This window comes from Chlorocebus sabaeus, chromosome 26, assembly GCF_047675955.1.
Source record: "Chlorocebus sabaeus isolate Y175 chromosome 26, mChlSab1.0.hap1, whole genome shotgun sequence".
NCBI classification, from domain to species: domain Eukaryota; kingdom Metazoa; phylum Chordata; class Mammalia; order Primates; family Cercopithecidae; genus Chlorocebus; species Chlorocebus sabaeus.
The window spans coordinates 45,978,179-45,986,604 of record NC_132929.1 but is presented as its reverse complement, the minus strand read 5'-3'; the positions used below and the strand labels follow the sequence as shown (position 1 = coordinate 45,986,604).

Sequence of the window (8,426 nt, the reverse complement as noted above, 5' to 3'; positions counted from 1 at the left end):
GAACCCCTGAGACAGCTCTCCCTTAGCCCGGCAGGGACTCAAGAAAACCGCCTCAGAGGACCCTCGGGGAGCTGCTGGGGAAAGTGCTGCTGTTGTTTTGCATTACAAGCTTCCTCGGGGCAATGTTATTCATGCTGAAGGTCCCCTGAGTGGCTGATGACACCCTCATAGATGGGCTGGTCCCCACACATGAAGCTTCTGCTCCAGCTCTGCCCAGTAATTGCCAAGGCTTGCAAAATGTTAGATGTCTATTAGCTGTTTTAAATTGAGTGCTAATCAGATGATGACGCTGTTACCAGGGCAGTCTCTCAGGTCTCTCTTTCTCAGAAGGAACCATCTAATCCAACTCCCTTATTTTTTCCAGAGGAGGAAAATGACCCTGAGATAAAGGAAGAGACTTGCCCAGGGTAGTAACTAACCTGAGTTCTTTTTTGCAATGGGTATTGGGCTGCACGTGTGCATGTACATACACACCTCTTCTCACACTCTCATCTCTACATGAATTGACTGGGACTCCTGGCTCCTTCCTCCCGGTTCTGAAGCACTCCCTGCCAGTGTTCTGGATGGAAGACTGGGGACCAGAGCTCCTCTCCTCTGCCCCATTCCCAGAGTGCCAGAAAACTTAATTCTCACATGGTTGTCACTGCTCCTGATCCATGAAGTGACCTTGGGCTTTACTGAGTGTCACAGCCTGGTCTGGGTCATGGAGATGGGGACACTCAGGGTACCCTTTCATTTCTCCCAAACACAGTCCCAGAAACGACTGGGTTAAGTGGAATGAGACCTCCCAACAGGAACTGCCCAGGGCATGCCATGGCAGCAAACTAGACCAGTGCTACTCAAAGTGTGGTCCACAGACCAAACAGCTGCATCAGCATCACTTGGGAACTAGTTTGAAACGCAAACTCACAGGCCCTACACCCAGCCTACTGAATCATAATCCCTGGGGGAATATAGGGGAGACTCTGTTTCAACAGACCCCTTGGGGTTTTGGATGCACGCCTGGGTTTGAGAATGACAGTCTGCATCCAGCCCGCCCCTGAATATCCTTCCCAGATGTAGAAGTCTTAAGGCTATGGATCCCAAAGGTGTGAAGGCTTGGCCTAAAACAGAGGATGCCGGGAAAATAGAAAGCTCTGGTACCCTCCCTCTCAGCTGCACAGCCTCACCTCCCACACTCCTCACCACAGTTTCCAGCTCCATGCACATGAGACCCCTCCCTGTTCCACCATGCTCCGAGCCTAACCTGTTCCCACTGCCAGAAATGCCTGCCCCGCCCCACCTCCTCCCCACCCTGATGGTTCAGCCCCAACTCATGTCTCATTTGCATCTAACTAGAGTTGCTCCTGGCCTTTTCCAACCAGAATTCCTTTCTCCCTCCTGAGAGCTTCAGTAGCACTTTAAAAATAATACTCCTCGAGCAAAACTCTATTGCCTGTGTTCTCTGAGCAACGCACGGGTCTTCTCTATACTCTGAGTTCCTAGAGGCTCCACCACTTCTGGCAATGTCTGGCCACAGTAGGTATGCAATGCATGCATGTGTGTGTGTGTGTGTGTGTGTGTGTTGAACTCCAATTGCACTGACCGCGGGGTCCCCAAGGATCAGGGTCTGTGGCAAACTGTGTGTTTGCTCCAGACCCACAGCAGATGTCATCACTTCACAACCAGCAAGGGTGCCAGGCTCCCTTCACCTTTCCTCCCTGGGGCCCCTACGGGCTGACCTCAGGGTTATCTCTCAGGTCACGTCAGGGAGCCCTGGCTCACCTTTCCTCTGCTGGTTTCCCCTAACACCCACCCATGCCAGCCTCTGGCTAACCCCACCCTGTTGAGACACGTCAGGCTGGGCCCAATGCCTGAAGCACACATGGGGGCAGCTGTGCTCAGTCCAGGAAGATGCCTGTGGTGTGACCTCCTGCATCACTCCTGACCCAAATCCGTAGAGCTTGTCCAGGGTGCTCACACAGCTCTCCTCTGGGCCCCACACAAAGTCTGCCCCTTCCAGGAAGCCTTCCTTGGTGCTCTGACCTCGGAAGCAGGAGATGTGGGTTCTCTCACACGTCCCCATCCCACATCCCAGCAGGCTCATGCCCAGATCCTTGGTGCCTCAGGACTGCAGAGGCTTCCTTAGTCACAAACAGGGAGACTTACCTGCCTGAAGGCAGCAGGTTGGCCCCATGGGCTGCTAGCTCCACATCCAGAAACAAACTTTATGAAGCCAGATCTTATTCTGACTCCCACCCACCCGCACTGTCCCCTCCTTTTCTGAGTTCTGCTCGCTGGCGGGGGTGGGGTGCTCACCTCACTTGCTCCCTGCTGCCTCAGGGAGCTTGCACGTGCTCTTCCCTCTGCCAGCAATCCCCTTTCCCTAAGCATTTCAAATACAGCACTGGAAACTAGTGGCGAGGGCAGCAGATGCAGGGACTTGGCTGGGAGTGGGATGGAGAAGGAGGACAATTGTGCAATGAAATGGCAGAACATGGGAAAATAAATAATAAACAGCAAAAGTGCTGTCACTAATCTGCTGGGTGACTTTGAGTGAGTCCTTTTCCCATTCTGGGCCTGAGAGATAAAAGGCTTGAGTTCCATATTGCCACAGCATCCTGCTCCAATCATGAGAAATAATACAGTGACGTGTGCATGGAGTGGGAGGGCCCGTGCGTATGCGATAGAGAGAAAGAGATGGGGGGAGTTTCTCCAAGCACACATAGGACCCATTTAACCAGATTCTGCTTCACCTTCTTTTCTTTAATCCCCAGAGATGTGACTTGCTCAGTGAACTGCCACTGAGTGCTCCCAGGTGCCTACTGGTGTCAGGTCCTCTGCTGGGGCCCTGCTTCTTACAGACGAGTCCTTCCCTTGAAGGTCGTCATGCCTGACGACCATTAGCAAAGCCTTCCTGTGTCTAAAGGATCACTCACTCCCTGTTTGCTCAAAGCTTAGGACGCACAGCCTCACTAGAAGGTTTGGAAAGCGCCCTGCGGTGGAAGGTACGTCACTGGCATGCAAATTGGGAGGCTTAGATGGCAGATAAAAGATTGGTTTGTGTCACAGGCAACCCCAGCCAGAGTGGTGTCTTGTTACGGTGTCTCTGGGCTGGACTCGGTGCCCCTGGAATGTGAACTAGATGCGCAGTGAGGTTTCCTGTTGATACTTGTCCTGGCAGAGTGGTCCACTGGCTTAGCTGCTTCTCAAGTTGCACAACACCTGGGCCTCCCAGCGGGCGCTGCTGGTGCTGGAGGGCAGAGAAGCCTCTGCCTGCAGGGCCGGTGCCCTCCTCTGCCCACTGCCCGAGGTGAAAGGTGGATTCCCGGCCAGGCCCAGGTCAGGAGGTGACTGGGAATCCAGGAACTCCTCTCCAGGAACTCCCCATGGCCGTCCAGGGAGGGGCCTGGTTGCTCAGAAGGGCACATGGCAGGGATGACACTGGCAAAGCAGGGAACAGTGGGAGGCTGGGGAGGAGGGAGCCACACTGCCATCCCTTCCTCAGGGGAAGGTGTGGAGCAGAGCCACTAGCCTGCCTGAATCCTATTATATGCAGGGCAACCTGTGAAGACCTTTCCCATATTCCCTGTCGGCCTTACCATGTAACTGAGAGGAAAGGTGAGGATGTGGGAGATGAAGTGACTTGCCCTGGGATTGTTTTTTTCCAAAGTTCAGGGATCTGACCTCTAATCCAATGTCCTGTCTGAAGGGCTGTTGGCCTGGTTGGAGCTCCCCAGAAGCCGGCAACAGGCAAATATGCCTTAGTTCAGGAGCGCCAGGGGCAGCCCGGGCTATCATGGCCCATTTAGAGGGCTCAGCTAACTTCAGGGTGTCCTGAGGCCACCAGCCTGGCTGGGAATACTCTCCTGCCTTCTTTCCAGCCTTCTGTGGGAGCTGCGTCCAGCTGGGCAGTGACTCAGCAGCCCTCATTCCCACGTGTGTGGGAGGGCAGGCCTCTCTCCCCGCTGTTGGCTTGGCTCCGTTGGCCCGTCTGGGGGTGCCCCGGCGGCCAGCCTGCCATCAGCAAGGCCCTGGGACTTTGGCCAGCCTTCCCACAGCTCAGTCACAGAGTTTGCTCTCTTTCTAGCCCTCCAGCCTTTCCCCCCGAGACTGGAGGGTCACTTCTAAGTTCTTCTGGCCACCTCAATCGTCGCTTAGCCAGGGAGCCAGGTTGCGGGTGACTTCCTTAGCACCGTCCCGAAAACACTGTGCTGTCCTCAGAAGCAGCCCACCTCCTAGAGCAAATAGCTTGTTTGCCAGGCTCACGGGCCTCCCTGCCTGCTCAGAGTGCGTCCTGTGGTGCATGAAGAGAAGGAATTGAGCAAAACGCAGGCAAGAAAACCAGGGAGGGCAGTGGATCTTGGCTGGACCTTTAACGGGATGTATGGGAGGGTGAGCTACGGTGAGATCGGGCAGATAGGGCACTAGCCCATCTGCTCACGACCAAGAGAAACATCACCCCACATGCCCTGGCTCCAACCCCAGGGATGGCGTGCTGGCGGCATTGGCATAGCTGTGGAAGCTTGAGCAAGGCTCGTAAATTCTCAGACTCCGTTTCCACATCTGTAAAATGGGCATGCTAATGCCTGTCAGCCAGGTTTGTTCGACACAACACATACAACCCTTTTACTAAGGGGCTTGGTGGAAGGCCTGCTCCAACATGCTTCAGACGTGGAGATTGCTCTCCATCCTAGATGTGGGTCCAACAAGATTTCTGCAATCTTTTATTGGTCTCATTTCACGCTCATCATCCTGGGACCCTGTGGGAAAGGACCCATGAGGGGCCTTGCAAATGCTGCAAGTGCCAGCCGCTGCTGCTGGTCTTCCCAGCAACTCTCAGGGAAGCAGGGTAAGTGAGGAGCCTGGGTTGGAAACAGGAAATACTTTGCTAGCAGTCATTCCATAAGTTAGGAATATTACAGGAATTCTTATGGAGCACCAACTATGTGTCAGCCACTAAGAGAGACACTTAGGGACACTGAAATGCCTAAGACATGGTCCCTGCCAAAAATTGGCCCATGTGGCAGAGGAAGGAAGGAAAGAGAAGGGAATGTGCAAATGACCTCCATCCCAGATAGGTGAAAAGTAGGCTGCGCATGAGGTACAGACACCTCATCTGGGAAATCCCAATGCAGTGAGAAATCAGGGCTGCTCCAGGGAATAGAAAAGGCTGCACGGAGAAGGAGCAGGAGTTTGCAGGGTGGAGAAGGGAGAGACATGGTTTGAAGGTCCCAGGGGCTCCAGTAGGGAGCACGTGCCTGGGCTGACCAGGGGGCGGGGTCTCTCCTAGAAGACCCAGACATACTGAGGCGTCTCCATGCCAGCACATGTGGCTCCACAGGTATTGCAAGACCCCCATGGGGTGTCGAGACACATCCTCTGACCTAGATCTCTGCCTTCCAGGAACTGGTTTTGTGAGATAAGACTCATCCTGGGCATATGTAGACAGCAATTTTTACCAGCATGTCTCCAACTGCAGGTGTGGCCTATGAGATCTGATGTCACTTCCCTCCTCAGGTGACCCTGCCAGCCCCTCTGCCAAAGGGGACATAGGCACACAATTTTGCACATTGTTTCCAGGGGCTCAAGGACATCCCCTCACCAGCCCATCTCCTTTGAGGAACCCTCAATGGGGTTCAACTCCTGGGTTTTGCAGATGAGGAAACTGAGGCAGAGAAAGAATGTGCCTTGCCGAAGGTGTGTGGTGACTCAGGATGGAACAGGCCTAGACTTTTGGCTTCTGCCCCAGAGTTCTCCCATGGGTGCCTGCTGCGGCCACCTCCTCAATCTGTGCCTCTGCTCAGCTGCAGTTTTCAGCATCCTGCCTCAGGACCGAGGAGACAGCACGCACTTTCTATCCCTCTCAGCCATCGCCTCTTCCTGACCCAATCCTCCCCTCTTGGTGAAACTGCCTTTGTGCTTTCTTCCCAGGAGCACGGTCCCACTGGTTCTCTGCATCCTGGTGCCCCATCTCTGGGAAAGGCTCCACCATACCCGCACTCACCCAAGTTGCACAGAGACGTCTTTCTCCCCTTCTCCCCCTGCTCCCCCTCCGCAACCAACTCCTCACTGGACTGGCCTCTCGCTCAAACCCAGTCCTTACTGTTTATCAACAGGAATCCAGGCCCTCCTCACCTCTTGCTGCGGCCATTATCACAGCCAGAAAAACATTTCGAAAGCACACAAACATGTCACGGTTCAGCTTAAAATCTTGCAGAGGTGGTCTACGGCCTTGAAAATTAAGTTCAAGTCCTCGGTGTGGTCTACAAAGCCCCCCATGGCCAGCACAGCCCCTCCTTGCCATGTGCCTACATCCATTCTTGGCACCAGCTTGGCAAATCCTCCATGCCCCCAACCCCCTGAAGCCCATTTGCTCCTGCTGCTCTTCCTAGCCAGAGCAAGAATATGTGCATAGACCAGCTTCATACCCTTTAACCTTGAGGTCTGCTTGCATGCTTGTTTTTAAAATTCAGTTCCCTCTCGACAGTGATACTCTTAAAGGGGTCCATCCACTTTCCCACTTAAGGGCTTTTAAAAATCTATATGGAACACTTCATGAATTTTGTCATCCTTGCACAAGGGCCATGCTAATCTCTGTATTGTTCCCATTTTTTAGTCTGTGTACCGCTGAAACGAGCACATTTATGGTTTTAGAAGATAATCTTAGAACCTTACACACAAGATAATCATTTGTAAACACCCTTCCACAGTAGTTTTCTTACATGAACAGACACAATTTTTTACATATAAGTACTTCTAGGGCCTGAAATTAGAGTCAAGACAAAGTGTAAATACAAGTGTCTATGACTAGCAACATGCAGTGGCTCATTTGCTGATGAATAAGTAGCTGAACCCAGAAGCTCAACCTAAAAATTTAACAGGAACAAGGGCTGATATTCAAAGTCCCAAACAGTTCAAAGTTGGGAGAGTAATTAAGAGCCACTGAGATGTGCTGTCAAACAGGCAGATGAGAGCCTGTGATGCCCCCTCCTCCCCTGCCTGGGCTTGGCTTGATGGCAGAGGTCACAAATGCAGCCCCAAACGAACCGCATTCCCTGGCTCCTAGAATTGGATCTTCAGCTTTCTAGAACAGCCCTTCCTGTGTTATGTCTGCAATGTGTAGAATCTGATAAGAAACTTGTTCCAAAGTTCAAAAACAACAGGACTTTGTAAATAGTTCCAAATAGAAGCCCTATTCATGCTGGGGAGGGAGTATGTGTGGGAGATGAGAAGGTCCTTCACTCAGACAACCAGAGCGAGAATCCCAGCACCACATCGGTGGACCATGGGCCACTTCACTTCTCTGCCCCTGGTCTCCTTACCTGCACAATGGGGATTATAACAGTACTTACCTCCTTGGGCAGAAGAATGATAATTTGAGTAAAACACGGAGCATACAGTATGTGCTCAGTAAATATTAGTTGTGGAAGTTGCCAATAAAACCAACAGTGTGAGCAGAGCAGCCATATATTTAATCAATATACATTAAAAATAATCTTTGGCAGAGTGAGAATATCTGAGCTGTGCAAGCAAATGGTATGGGCCAGCATCTAGAACTGCAGCTCAGGAAGGAGAACTCAAGCAGAGCTGAAAAGCCTGTGAGGGAGACAGATGGCAAGAGGAGTCGGCTGAATACAGCTCCAGGTCCTAATCCTGGAGCTGTAAATGTGACCTCATTGGGAGGAAAAAAAAAAAAAAAAATCTTTGCAGATCTGATTAAGTTAGAGAATATGAGATGGGGAGATTATCCTAGATGATCAGGGTGTATCCTAAGTGCAATCACAAGCATCCTTACAAGAGACGAGTAGAGGGAAATTTGACACACAGAGGAGAGACTGTGAGGGGAATTGAGAACAGAGAAAGATCTGAAGATGCTGGTATTGAAGATCCGAGTGATGAGGCCACAAGCCAAACGATGCTAGCAGCTCCCAGAATCTGGAAGAAGTGAGAATAAATTTTCCCCTAAAGCCTCCAGAGGAAGCACAGCCCTGCGGACTCCTTGATTTTAGCCCAGTGATGCCGATTTTTGACTTCTGTCCTCCAGAACTGTGAAATATTAAACCTCTGTTGTTTTAAGTCACCATGTGTGGGGTGATTTGTTACAGCAGCCACAGGAAAACCAGCCAGGATAATGGCTCATGAGGCCCATTTTACTTATGAGGAAACATAGACTCAGAGACTCAGAGAGCAGCAGTGATTTGCACAGAGCCACACAACACATTAGCCCCTTTGGCCAAGGCCAGACCAGGTTAACAAAACCTGAACCACTGCGCTCCTGCTTCCATCTGCCCTGCTTCCTCCTGGCCATGCTGGGACTCCTGGGAGGTCTTAGACCTGAGATGCCTCTAGTTTCCACAGTGGTGTGTATTTGCCCCCAGGCGAATCTTGTTGGTGCCAAGCCCCAACCTGTGGCCACCATTGCCCTCAACCGTGATGTGCTCCCA

General features: G+C 52.0%; 1 non-coding gene across 1 annotated transcript; it reads right to left on the bottom strand.

The window, feature by feature from the left end:
* Positions 1–6,516: 6,516 nt before the first annotated feature.
* On the bottom strand, positions 6,517–6,622 carry LOC119628169 (U6 spliceosomal RNA). The gene has a single exon (XR_005244478.2). It is a non-coding gene; the product is annotated as a U6 spliceosomal RNA (small nuclear RNA).
* Between the last annotated feature and the right edge of the window lie 1,804 nt (positions 6,623–8,426).